The sequence below is a fragment of the Ooceraea biroi genome, chromosome 7 (assembly GCF_003672135.1).
Source record: "Ooceraea biroi isolate clonal line C1 chromosome 7, Obir_v5.4, whole genome shotgun sequence".
In the NCBI taxonomy this organism is placed as follows: Eukaryota; Metazoa; Arthropoda; class Insecta; order Hymenoptera; family Formicidae; genus Ooceraea; species Ooceraea biroi.
In genome coordinates, this window is record NC_039512.1 from 4,577,108 (window position 1) to 4,590,522 (window position 13,415).

General features: G+C 41.0%; 1 protein-coding gene across 4 annotated transcripts in view; it reads left to right on the plus strand.

Annotated features, from left to right (window-relative positions):
• The window catches only part of LOC105277534 (synaptotagmin-7), a 126,867-nt gene that overhangs the window by 51,479 nt on the left and 61,973 nt on the right, over nt 1-13,415 (plus strand). The window lies entirely within an intron of this gene.

The following is a 13,415-nucleotide window of genomic DNA, read 5'->3' on the forward strand; positions in this document are numbered from 1 at the left end:
CAAGAGTTTTAAAGCTTTTCGATTGACTGATACGCACCGATTTTAACAAAAAAATACATTAAAAAAAGAATAGTTTTTAGCAATGAAGCGAGAATGCTTTTGATTTCATTTTTATTGCATCAATATAAATTTTTTGCTTTATATCTTTTCTTAATATATTTTTTAATAAAAAAAAGATTTCAATTTACAGTGAAAATGTGATAGCACTAAATTAGCAAAGAACTGTGTAATTTATAGGGCAGCTGTAACTTTTGACATTTCTAAATTTGGTATAATGAAAAAATTGTTGAATTTACCTGAATTCTCACCAGCTCCACCTGCCTTTTCCCACTTTTAAGTGGAACAAAAAGAACAAGAAATAGTTAGCTAGTATTCAACGTAACTGCTGTACCGGATTACGTAGTTCTCCAATAGACTAAATCCACTTTTGTTTACCAATTCTGAACGATATTCCTCGTAGATGGCTAGCTTTTAAATCGTAAAATACTTCACGCGTCACATGCGAACTTTTTTTCATTATTTCATTATTTCATTATTAAGTTAATGCACCAGCTAGGATGTAGGTCTTCCTTTTATGCGTTACCACTTTTACGCTACTCGTGCTTCATTAGAACGAAACAATACCACAAAAGGCATGTGAGGATAATTAACGAGATCCAGTTGTAGATTTCATTTTTATCTGCTCGCGAAAAAGAAAATTGTTCGCTGTTGATTTAACGGCAATTTCGAATCGCAAGCGCATTGTATTTTTGCATAGATGTATTATGTAAAATCTTCTCTCTCTCACGGAAAAACGCGCGTGTACTTAAGAAAGAATTTGTTTTTCTAAAGTATTAAACTCTTGAAATTATTGTTGCTTTCTCGGTATATATTTACTTCTATTTTATTACGTGTATAACGTAAATTTTAAAGATTATCCTCATGTCAACATTAGAAAGTTAAACATTTCTTATAGTTACAATCTATCGCATCTAGAGCATCCGATATATTTGAATAAATAATAATAACATTCTCTTCTATGGAATTGCTTTTATAATATAACTCACTTAATTAATTAACGTCATTTGAGTACATTTGATCAGGTTTTGCATGAAAAATATGAGTTCCATTAATTTTCCTTTATAAGAGGTATTACGTCTTTAACACCAGACTTTTCTGAGATGTGATTTTATACCCGAGCATAAAGTTTTCGGACACAGAACAGGCTCAGGTGCTTTCCTTTTAATAGATCGAATAGCGAACAGAGCGAAGAGGAATGAGCGAGCGGACGGGGAAGTTCTTCATTGTTTTCATGTTCTGGCAGCTTCAACGCTTAGAATTCCATGACTCTAAACTAATGAAATTACCGCAGTGCTCGCGTGGCATATATGAGTTGCCAACATGCCACATTTGTATAGCCGTACATCGCAATTTTCTAAGTTTTATGTGGTTTTCCACTACATGCATTAATTGTGCAATTTACATTCACTAAATTTTACATGAACGTGACCGGTAAAAAAGTATTCTTCGAGAGAACACATACCGCAAATGCGTCCGTGTTTTAGACAAAATAACTTTAATTTAATTTTTTTTAAATTTTAACTTGTAGAAAAAGTAAATAAAAATGTAATAATTAAAAACTTAAGCTTTAACTTTTACTAATCTTCTTATTAATTTTTGTTACAACGTAAAATATGATAATTATTTGCAATTTTTTGGATTGGATGAAAAACTAGAAGTAAGCTATTTTAGAATTTAAAATAGAATTAAAATAAAAAGTTTTATTACATTTCTTGAATCCTATTTTTTCATTTTACAATGAAAATTATTCAGAAAATTGATCAAAGTTAGTGTTTTTAGTTCTTAAATAATTATATCTGCATTATCAGGTCGTGAGAAATTGATTGTTTTATCTCGAAAAAGCATTGAAGAATTGCAGCAGGGAAGATAGTCGCGTTTTTATCCGGCATGTAAAGCTAACGCTTTCATAATTGCGTTAATTGCGGTACATAGACGCGCGCTTAGCTCGATGCTATAGCTTGATAATGCGCGTGATAATTCCCCTGGACTTTCGAGCAACGTTATTCGCTGATTTATCGCGGCGATTTAGCACGGCCTGGAGAGTCCGACCGTATAATATTCTGGCCGAGTATTGGCCATGGCGAGTGCTATCGGGATATTTAAAGTTCGGGCCGCGTTCGCTCTCGTGCCGGAGAGAGCCTGGTTGCTCAGGAAGCAGAAGGTGTAAATCACGGCTGATACGGGATGTTACTCGTTGATGCAGAGGGTTGCTCGCGGAGGTATACATGTCCCCGAAGCCCACATACCGATACGCATGATGTATCGTCTGTCCTCCCTATGACGTGTTTATGCACTACGCAGCTCGTGCAAGCTTGATTAACAGAAGCTCGCTTGCGTCGTTACATCTGGCAAATCTCGTGATAATTATAAAAATCCGCCGTCGTGTTCCTCAAAACCGAATGGGCGAATGAAATAATTTCGTAATTTACAGCTGGGAACGCGTCCATGATGATAATTAAAATGCACGTGTAATTCCTGTATGTATAACATGTGCGACGTGTAATTTCGTAACATGGCATTCGTGATACAACACGTGAATTTTGATATTTCAGTGAACGAGATTTTGATATCTGTACAAGATTTTACAAATTAATTATCGTATTATTAATTATGCAGAATATTGCAGGATCGTTATAAAAATAGATGAATGCAATTTTTGATGGTTTTGCGTTTACGACAAAGGATGATACAAGAGAGCGTCGTACCTTTGTCAAGCGAAATTAGTAATCTCTAGTTCCTACGTGCATGATTTGTAACAAGAACGGGGGTAATAAAAGCATGCACGATGTGCACGAGAAAGAATAAATTTCTGCTCGTCACAGGCGGTACAGCATGAAAAGTATCAACGTCACTCTTTGGTCGCTTCGTGTTGAAATTTCAGCGATGAGCCGATCGTTACTTTCGGAGTCAATTGAACAAGTACCATTGAAGCATGTTCGTTTTCATTCATGCGAGCACGTATCACCGCTGACGATAGTCTCCCCTCGTCGACGATGTTCCCGCGACCGTCTCTTCTTTGTCACTGTCGAACAAATAAATTATTCAATAAATTATTCAACGACTCGTGTCGCCCGGTGGCGGAAAAATGGCGTTATGAAAACGCAGCGGTATACGCGATAAATTCCGTCACATCCAAGGCCGAAGTGTGCCAATTGGAAGCGTGCCAGGTGGAGAAGTGTTTCGCCGCACTTAGATCGACGAAATGCAACAGATGCCACTTGTTACGTTGCGTGCTATAACTATTTGGATCCTTTTACGCTCCCCGAGCGACTCGGTATCACAGTTGTCGTTGTACGTTGTCCGAATCTTTAACGAATCGCCCAGATGCATCAATGTCGATGAAAAAGAGCCGTCTTGGATGCAATTTATCGTTGCATCCTCGCTGGAACGCTCCGGCGATTACGCCTATATCGCTATCGTCCCGAGAGAATGCGAACCAGATCGTCCGCCGTCATACTTGGCTCGATATTTATAATGATGCAATTTTTCACGCGGACATGACAAATATCCGCGAATTACGTTCGCCATCGGAATTAAAAATAGCAGTCTACCGTAAGACGCGTATCCGCAAGAATGTACTTATGAGGGTTTCTGTCATTTTGATGAGAATGTTGCGGTAGCAGCAGGAGCTTGTGATATATTCTGCGTAATGGAAAAATCATGAGAAATCTGAAAGCTAACTGATATATTAAAATTATACAGTTGATGTTTGCGCAACACGATCATTGAATAAATGCATTTCACGTTGTGCATGTATACGCATGATATGCAGATTGGAAGATAAAATTTGACTTGGCGGAAACATTGTTTCCAAGAATTCCAGATACTTATTTTCATACTACAAAGTTCTGAATTGAATCTGAAGAATTCCATTATTTATGCCAATCTTCACCGTTTCTGATTGTTAGACCATTTCTTGAGCATAACATAACGTCTACTTCTAAAACGTACCTAAAAAGTTTTCGATAGTCTGTACCTTATGGAAACTTTTTCCTGAAAATCTGAAACTTCCAGAGATATATTCGAGATGCCTGTTCCGAGTTAGTTACTGTTGATTCGAGATGAGTGGAGTCGCCCCCGTGCTCCGTTCTAATCGAAAATCGTTGGAACAATTCCTCCCCATGGAGTGCGGACAAACGATGCTTACGTTTCTCGCCATTCATTCTTCCTCGCGTAGACGCAGAAATACGGGGACCGTCATTTCGCATTATAAATAAGACTTACATATTACCACGCGTGGATCTTCATGAAAAACCCACAGATCTGAAGGAGACCCATGAAACTTACATTCTGCCACCGACTTCGGCACGATCGTCTGGTGTCGCGCAAGATTCAACACAGCCGAGAGCGATCGTTTGCTTCCCCCAACCCTCGTTTATTACTTTATATTCTGGAGCAAATGTACGCTCGTATATTTGCATAACGCTATTCCCCTGTCGTTTGCTGAAGTAATCAGACGGATACGACTGCAATAGAACTGCAATCGTTTATGAAACGTTAAGGATGTGGATAAGTTTCCGTCGCTCACATTTGTGTTTGCTGTTGGAAGAAAACTTACAAGTAAATCTCTTCTATTTGTGGAAATGTCGGATGATTTATATGAAAACTGATGCGCGACAGATTATCAATATCGACATAAGCATATTTTTTAGTTTGTAGAAATAAAACTTAATATGACATTTGACATGTCTACATTTCCGCTGCATGAGCTAAATTATTTGAGACTTATAACGATGTATTTAAACTAAAAGTTCATGTTTCCAGTGATTCCGAAAAACCTAATGGAATCTATTTGAGATAAAAATTAGCAAAGATCTCAACAAAGTATATATTATGCAGAATCCGACGTTTGTAATGCGCTCAGTTTTGCACCGAAAAGTCTTTTGCGAATTTTTAAAGATTAAAACCGCGGTCGTTATTATCGACGAAGGAGTTAGAAAAAAGGAAAGATTACAACTGAACATTATGTTGGCTTTTAAAAGGATACTACAAGTATGCCTAAATGCGGAGCTATCGAAAGCGCGTGCTTTGTCGTTGTCAAGTTGAAAAGGAATGTCTAGCTTTGCGAGCCGCGCTCATCAAAGGCTTCCGCAGAGAACTTTGTGCGAAACTGAACATGACAGCCGCGACAACGGGCGACAGCGAAATCCTGATTTACGAAGCGACATAGTTCTTCGCTCTTGGGTGAATCGGCGGCGGACGATATATCTTCTTCTCAAGGAGCACTGTCTCGCGCACCGCATTACGAAAGCAGCGGAGTCGCAGTTGACAGAAAACGTCTTTTGTATAAATTTCAACTAATTATCCGATAAAGTTGGCCAGGCGCTTCCAGCGGAAGATGGAAGCGTTTATTTTTAAATCAAGGCAAATCTGGAACGGACCGAAGCAAAACGAACGTTCCGCGCAACGTGCATAAAGCGCATATTGATTATAATGTGTAATATATAACAGACGTTGAAAGACCTGACGGGATAAATACTGCATGATTAATTGACGAATTAGATGCTCGCGCGATATACGAAATACCCGTTCTGCAAGGGGCTGTTAAGAAGCTCTTCAGATAAAAAGTAGTAGGCTATAAGTAAGTCCAATGTATGGCTCTTGTAGACATTTTCACGAGGCAGGCAAAAGGTAGATAACGGTCCTTCGGTCGAACACCAAGTCATTTACGATATACTACAGTGTTTATCCCCCGAACCTACGGTCTAATACCGAAACGTTGTATCGGGATTTCATCGCAAATATTGGTTTTGCGGTGGCAGGTGCACGGATAGTTTGCAAATGCGCATTAATACGTTATATCGGTCCCGGTCAATTTATTTAGCATCAAGCATAATTTATAAAGCATCAAGTGTCGGCTCGAATAATTCACGTGACATGCGAAAGATTTCGATAAGGTGATCTTAAGGTGATGTTGATGGAAAATTGCGTGCAATAATTAATTCAACATTGGCGCAGTCGTGCATTATCTTACCGAGGGATGTTTATCATTTATCGAGTAGCAGAGTGGATTTCGCTCTCTAAGATAAACCGAGGTGGTTAGTCGATTTACGTCTCCACGAGATACAATAGTATGCTGTCCAAATATTGAATTCGATTCGGCAAATCCCGCGCCAGACGCATCCTTCATTTTGCTCGCGTTCGGCTCGTGCAACATTATTTGTGGCTCAATAAAACAGTCACGGCTTCGCAGCTCTTCGTAATTCGAATCTTCCGAGTAACTTGGCTTATTGTCCATTTTATCGTTTTCCTATTTCGAAGTTGAACCCCTGAACGTGATTTCCATACACATAAAAACCTTTTATTTCCCTTTTTTCATTTCCTTTCGAAATGGAATTGTATAATTGCATGATTTCCATGTGCAATGTTTATTTATCCCATTTATCGTGGCATTAATCATGCAAATTAAAAGTCATTCGCGAGTAATACGAAATGCGCGTTTTCGGCATCGTGACAAACATTGTGCGTGATAGATGTCAACCTAATGACACGTGAATGGCAATACGTGTAGTTTGCATTCGTTTATTTGCAATTCCTGTTTCAATATCCCTGCCGTGAGCCGTTCTTTCATGTAATATTCTGACGAATTTATGTTACCGTAATTGTAAAACAGCGGGTAGAATGCACATTACTTTTGCATGAAAATGTGTATACATGGAAATGTATATTAAAATCAGAAACGTGCACCTGTGCACATGCATCCACAATCAAGAGTTACAGAATAATGGATTAAACGCATGTCGGGTTTTTTCACATTTGTTTTTCCTTTGAGATTATTCGGAAATTCGCAACATTCGTGTCTTAGTACGTATTAGTATTAGTACGTAATTGTTAGTTTTGCTCGGTTAGATAATCGAGCGATTGTTACTGTTGTGACGGCACAGAGAGTGGACGTATCCCCCAGTCGGCGGTGGTCACGGTTCGGTGGCTGGAAAATTTCAAGCTCGACTGGCTGGAATCGCGACCGTTTGCAGTCACGTCCCGCCCCTGTGCCGGACGCCCGTGCAATTCCAACTCCAACCTCGCGATAATCGTCGGATTATTCAACAGTAACGAACGAATGGAATAATTTCTATCAGAACGACAAAACGGTGTAATAACGTCGGTTCACGCTGCGGATCCCGGATCGAGGGTTGAATTCGGCCTCGATTCGGCCTCCTCAGTTCTGGAGCAAAGAGCTTAGTTAGTCACATTTCACGAAGTACGAATTAACTCGACAGACCGGGAGGGTGAATCTAGGTGGACGTAGGAGGGACCGGAAAATGGGGGGAGTGTCGTCGATGTATGCGGTCACCCTTCGGATGACCGTTTCGACCTGATCGGTCAGCACATTGTGCGGCTCCGGGCGATCCTTTCCGCTATTGTATCACCTTAAGTGCTACGTGGGGTTGTATATCGTACCCCCGCGTACTCGCAACTGCTGGCTCGGGTCTCTCAATCTTCGCGACTCGCTTATTTCGCGGAAGTTTACCGGCATCATCGAGCGCCGTGCGGGTCGATAATCCGAAATTTACTATCACTGCATTTCCACCAGCACTTTTAGCCCTGGATGCGACCGAACGTGTATACATATATGTGCGACCATCGAATATGCACGTACATGTGTGTACGTGAATTAGTTTCGTATTGAAATCGCGCGCGACGGGCGGAAGCAGCAGACGTTCGCATTTAGTGTCATAAGACCTCGTTCTTAATTCATTGTAAATTCTATCTTGCATGAATAGATTTGAAAACACGCAGTGGTTTTTTAAAGGATTACAAAGGGATCTACAGGAGAGTGGTGCGCGCTTCTTCCACGCTTATCCTCGCGTTCTTGTCTTGTTACCGCTTCGAGCACTTTCATTTAAGGGGGGAGCCTGCTTTAGAACGCTAAAAATAAGGTATATTTTACGAATTGTTTTTGGAGAAACTACACAGCGGATCATTATAAAACTTTGATGCATTTATTAGTACATGTTTAAAGATAAAAAAAATTATTTTTTGATTTGAATATATCGCTTGTAGAGGTCGTCCTGGAGAAATCTTAGTGCAGCCGCGTCGCCGGAATTGCAAATTGGTGAGCATTCTCCTGCCTCCAAATTTCGTCTAAACTGAAAAATTGAAATATCTTCTCGTTATTTATGAATTCCCATCGTCGATGAACCAAAGAGAGAAGAAAAAAGTTGAAAAGTGCCAAAATGGTGGAGCTTAGAACACAAAAGTACGATTTTTAGGCAAAGTTTTTGAACTTTTTCATGTAAAAATAATTGTTTAACTTAATGTTTTTATGAATATTAAAGGTTCATCGACGATGGGAATTCATAAATAACAAGAAAATATTTCAATTTTTCAGTTTGGATGAAATTTGGAGGCAGGAGAATGCTCACCAATTTACAATAAGATGCCTCCAGGACGACCTCTACAGGCGATATATTCAAATCAAAAAATAATTTTTTTTATCTTTAAATATGTACTAATAAATGCATCAAAGTTTTATAATGATCCGCTGTATAGTTTCTCCAAAAAATTCGTAAAATTATACCTTATTTTCAACGTTCTAAAGCAGGCTCTCCCCTTAAGAAGCAAAATTTCAAAGGGTCGAATCGGCGGTGTACCGAAGAAGGTTCTATTTAACTATTTAAGTAGGCTTTAACTGGATTACAAGTTTAATCGTGTTTCATCCGTAAAATTGCCCTCGTTGCGAGATTATACAAAAAAGAAATTTACTCGGAGGACACCGAGAAAAGTGCTTGATTAGAAAATCGACCTTTCCTGCGCGATATTTCCTCAGCGACGTGCACTATCGTCGGAAAATTGAGAGACGCGTTGCGAGCAAACAATTGCGCACCTTGGCGAATGACTTTGTCGCCGCGTGCAAGGAAATCTGAAAATCCTTGATGGTCCCGTTAAAGGAGATGGCTCGGACGGAGTGAAACGGATAAAGAATCCCATAAACACAGTGTTTATTTGAGCAGAGTGTCTCTAAACTTTCCGACGTTGGTGTACTGCTCGCTGAAAGCCTCGTGAATCAGCAGCCGACGTGATCGGATTAGTAATATAATTCCGCGCTGCAGTTTCGTGCTAACGGTGCCTCTCTTTTTCCCTTTTCATTTCGTGCCTCTCGATGCACATATCTCCGTCGCGTGAAGATTTTCGAGGGGAAGAATATACTATTTGCTCGCGGTATAACGAGGGAAATATCGATGATGCATCATGTAATGTGGCTGACATGCCAGAATTATCCGTAACCCACATACGTGAGCCTTCGTGCGCAGTGATAGTTATGTCCACGATGTGGAGCCAATGTTACCGCGTACGTATCTAATTAGATGTCATCAATCACGAGGTGGTCCGATCGCGGCTACCCCCGAAGCATCTCCCAAAAAGTATCTACTTAATTAGTGACACGTCGTGTCGTACCGCATACGTCGAGCTTCTCCGGTCGACGGATTCGTATTCCGGTCATTGCTTTTGAAACGGCATACAACTGATTGTGTCATTCTTATATTTGATTTTTGTTCTGTAAAGATTTTGCGGACTTGCGGAGATACACAAATATGTATTTATCGCATTCATCGCTTTCCGTTGTGGTGCACGACGTTCCGATTTACAGTTTAAATTTATATACGCTGAAGGCGCGATTTGTCACACGGTCCGCGTGTTCTTTGGTTGTTCATGTTTCGGAAAATCGTGCGATTGTTCGCGTCGTGAGTTACGCGCAGCAATGCTTTTAAAGGCGCGGTATACACCGTATACATCGAGATTCCATTGCGGACGGAAGTTGCAAGCGGCCGGCGAGACGTAGGTAAATCTAGCTGCGCGAAAGGGAAAATATGTGCCACGACATTATGCGTTTCGTGAGCATCGCGGCGCGCGAGTTTAATTAAATGAGTTTAATTAAAATACGAGAGAAAGTGTGAAAAAGTTCGCAGAGCTTTCGTAATTCGTTGGAAATCGCAAGTTAATGATACGATTATATTTGTGCTCGGAGTTTCCGGTCGGCGCAACTCTTCGTGAATGTTGCAATGTTAACATCGTGTTTATCTTCGGGACCTTAAAGATGAGAGTGCTGTAATGGCTCGGTAACAATATTATTGCAACCATACTAGCATACACTATAACGTATAGCAAGTGCGCAATATAGACTAATGAACACGATAATGGCAACGATGTAATATAACGTCATAAATTATTTAGGTGCTGTGAACGGCGCCCTGTTTAAAGACGATCGACCATTGGAGCACTCTGGTACGCGGCCTTGATTATAATAACATAATGATTACGTAATTACGTATTTTAGAATTTTATTTCACAAAAATATTGTTAAGAAACGAAAATGAAATTTATCGAGCCCTTTGTCACGCATTGTCAATTTATAAACGGTACCGAGTGACTTGGATTCGAGGGTATTAACGTAAGTGACGGATCGCCCTTCTCACTAGAGACTAGGATACTTTGGGAACGTTAGGAAAACCTTTTAGGCCGTCCTTAGGGTGAAAACGCACATTACGCAATTTTGCTGGAACGAGAAAAACATCTTACCCGAAACTGCCTCCATTTTATACATATTTCAGTGCTTATGACGCAATTTCTTCTATTTTCCACTTTCATATGTGTTTGTATCTGTTATTGGAAAATGTTAAAGCTAAACTATATATCGTATTGACAGCGTGCGTCGGCTGAGCGACGCGTCGCCAGATTGACAAGATATCTCGCCCAAACGTCAAATAAACGTCATCGAGTCGCGTGATAACTTGTTCAAAGCGTCACTTGAAGTGCATTGATTCGCGAGATAACTCATTTACGAGTGTGAAGGGGTTAGGCAAACTCAAAGAGCGCTCACTTCTCTATACAATGGCAAACGTGAAAACGTGCCACTGTAAAAAGATAGAACATCAACTTAAATAAACGTTTACAGATTTCGAAAAATTTATCATCATAGAGGAAATTTATCGTTACATCGAATTTCCAAACGTTTTCGTAAATCACTTAGATAAATGATTAGATAGATCATTAAAATAATACAACTTTGCCAGGTGTGTATTTTAAATTACGCGATATGTGTATAGAGAAAACGTAGTTTTATCTTAATCTTCTTCTCGTTATATTCTATTTAATTATATATTTAAATTACATATTTATATTTAAATTGGTCTCGCGCCTTGGCTTGTTTCGTATCTTTTCTATTCGCTACCTGTGCGAGAAAGATGTACTGACGTGAATGTCGCTAATCTCATCATATATTAATGACTTTGGTATGTATGAGGTGGCGGGACGGGAGGATTAAGAATTTTCATTTAATCACGTATCACGAATGAGTACCTCCGTATCAGTGAGGCGAGTTGTATGTGTGCTGAGGACCTTTTTCCACCCAGCAAGAATGTACTTCGATCCATTCTGATGGCGATCTGTAGAAATACCTAGAAATTTCTCCCCGTATAATCTGTATCAAAATTTATTGGCCATCCAATCTATATTTTCTCAATTTTAATTCATAAAAACACTAGTTTCATAAATTACTATTCAATATTCCATTCATTCGCGATGACAAAAAAATCACCGTTCCATGTAGATCGTGATATTCGTTTTACTTAATTTTTAATATCCGTAATGTCGAGACGCGTAATCGGCCCTGCGTGTATAGGCGCCCTGTGCGTCTTCATTTCAACACGTAATTGCGTTTTGAATACCCGGGGGTCACGCAATTGGGGCGACGGATTGATATCGCCCGACTGATATGGTAATAAACGAAATGGCCGCGACCCCACGGGCTTCTACGTATTAGGAACGTCGGGTCGGTGTGTTGCGCAGTTCGGGCACTACGACGACCCGCCGAATTTCCGGGGAATTTCGGAGCGAGATGCGCCGCAACACGGTGGAAAATTCCTGAATGCCGCCTCCTCGAGAGGGGCTCGCCGCGAAGGGGGTCGCAGGGGAACGATCCCTCGACGAAAAACGAGATGACGGATAAGCGTTCCATCAACGTCCATCTTCGGCCGGAAGTTTACGAAAGGTTCTGCGTCTATCTTCGACCAGTTTCCGTTTCGCCGGATCCATTTCTCCGTGTATAATGGTATCTTCGCGTCCGGCGCCGATCGTCCGGTCCCGGTTCTATCTCCCGGGGGTGGAGGGGGGGGGGGATCAGAGTCGAGGGTGAGCCATATTTTATTTAGGAAGGATCGCGAGGCAGGTGACCGATAGGAGCTTATAATTGCTAATGTATTCGCTGCATTCGACGCGGGAGCGGCTGTATATTCTGCGATTATGTCTCTTATCGCGGCGAGAGGGGCGGGCCAAGTTGCGAAATCGCGAGGAAGATTGTTTCACTGAGAAAAGCCCCCGCAATTAATAAATATTGACAAAGCTGCTTCCGTGCGTGCGGTTCGCTGCGCGTAACTAGGTGGATCGTGTACAAATAATTTCAGGGGAACGTTAATGAGAAACGATAAAAACACAGGCGTTTCATCTCCACTTCGGATTGCGACAACAAGCTCGCGCGATTCGATGGCAATCAGCCGTAATATTGCGCTCGCAAAAACCACGAATGGTCGGATCATGCGATGGAAAAAGCTCAGAATGCGCTCATTTCGCGTGCCGCTTAGTGCAGCGGCGTTTGTCTCTCGATGTTCGATCCATGGCAATAAAAAAGAGTGGAAAAATTGAACAGGTTACGCGAATCGATAGTTACCAAACATGCGAAAAACAAAGAACATTCGAAATGTCCGTCACGTTTTTCAGTTCGTCTAATCGATCGTCCGTTTCTTCGAGCCGCCTTGCAAATTGCTCGTTCACTTGTGGAACTTTTATAATTTCTCGTGGACAGATTCCTAAACTTGCGAGATAAATTACCACTGTTGGTCCAAGGATGCTGGCCGCATCGCGGGGATACCGATCCGTCGCGCTGGTCGCGCAGCGGCCCTTTACGTGCGAACTCGAAAGTATGGCTTTGAGCATTCGCGAAACTTTTAGAGATGCATGTGCCGTAACATCTTCTCCCATTTCACGAGGAAGAAACGTGCGCCACGCTAAAAGCCCGACGACCCTGGGTGAGTTATCTTCCAGACACGTGTGGGAACGCGAAGGAACGCCCGTTCCCTCTCTGCTACTGGCTGCTTCAAGAACATTTTCATAACAGCAGATTCGCATGCAAATGACACGCTAACCTGAGATTGTGCGTGTCTAATGATTAATCAGCTCTGTGATATCTCGAGCTGCCTCCAAAACGATGCGTTGTCATACAGTTATACGCTGTCCATCGTTATATTGGGTGATCCAACTCGCAACATCAAACGCAGCAGCATTTCTCTTCGATAAAGTGGAGTCAACACGCGAGTTGCATTTTTTCTGATAAACACGATCATCGTGAGATAAGACTG